At 46.4% G+C, this 1,232-nt stretch overlaps 1 pseudogene; it reads left to right on the top strand.

The window, feature by feature from the left end:
* The first annotated feature begins 202 nt into the window (after nt 1-202).
* LOC107160753 lies at nt 203-956 on the top strand (annotated as a pseudogene).
* The last annotated feature ends 276 nt before the right edge of the window (nt 957-1,232 follow it).

The raw sequence follows: 1,232 nt of genomic DNA, 5'->3' as shown, positions 1-1,232 counted from the left end.
CCTCTACCACATCCTTCTGAGAGGAGCTGGGGGAGGACGGTGGCCCACGAGGCTCATCACGGCAGTGCCGTGGTGACAGTTGTGGGGCCTCACGCATGGCAGGGCGGCCTGGGTTTTGGCCTCCCCCAGGTTCCCAGGAAGCAGGCCGGAGTCCAGTTTGGGAATGGCAGCAGCAGCAGAGGCGGAGGCTTCATTGCGTCTCTCTACCCTTTAGCCTGAGCCAAGGGAGGCCAGGCAGCCCGGGTGACTGGAGGGGGTCCGCTGCCGGAGAATGGGAATTCACTTCTCCAGGATTGGAGACTGTTCAATCACCAGGGCAACCGACTTGTGTTACAAGAATATGAGATTCTTCTGGTATGAGTCTCTTCTGCCATCTGCATTATCTCAGTATCTCTTGAGTTTTTGCAGAGTGGTTTTGTTCTGAGCAGTTTTACCTTGCTTATCACATTCAGCATGGGGCCAGAGCAAAAGTTATCATTGTTGGATTGGATAATGCAGGAAAAACTACCATCCTTTACCAATTTTCTATGAATGAAGTTGTACATACATCCCCTACAATAGGAAGTAATGTAGAAGAGATAGTGATTAATAATACACGTTTCCTAATGTGGGATATTGGTGGCCAATAATCTCTTCATTCTTCCTGGAATATTTATTATACTAACACGGAGTTTGTAATAGTAGTTGTGGACAGTAAAGACAGAGAGAGGATTTCTGAAACTAGAGAAGAACTCTACAAAATGTTAGCACGTGAGGACCTAAGAAAAGCTGGATTACTGATTTTTGCTAATAAACAAGACGTTAAAGAATGCATGAGTGTAGCAGAAATCTCCCAGTTTTTGAAGCTAACTTCTATTAAAGATCATCAGTGGCATATCCAGGTATGCTGTGCTCTTAATGGTGAGGGATTATGCCAAGGACTTAAATGGATAATGTCACGACTTAAGATTAGATGATCTCTACTGACCTCTTCTCATAGACTTTGTATGAACAAAGTGCTGGAACTTTACCTGAAAGATGCAAAAATTAATGGTTTAGATATATTTATAATAAATTGATTTCAATTTTTTATATAAGAAGAAAAATTGAACCCACCAGAAGAAGAGGAGCACCGGCCTGATGAGAGGCAGAGCCGCCCCCTCCCCCTGCGCCGGCAAGGTAGAGGGAACTGTGACCACCCACAGAGCAGGCCCAGCGGCCTGCTGAGGGGCAGAGCCGCCCCCCACCCCCGG

This window comes from Marmota marmota, unplaced genomic scaffold (genome assembly GCF_001458135.2).
Source record: "Marmota marmota marmota unplaced genomic scaffold, marMar, whole genome shotgun sequence".
NCBI classification, from domain to species: Eukaryota; Metazoa; Chordata; class Mammalia; order Rodentia; family Sciuridae; genus Marmota; species Marmota marmota.
This window is presented reverse-complemented; position numbering and strand designations above follow the sequence as displayed.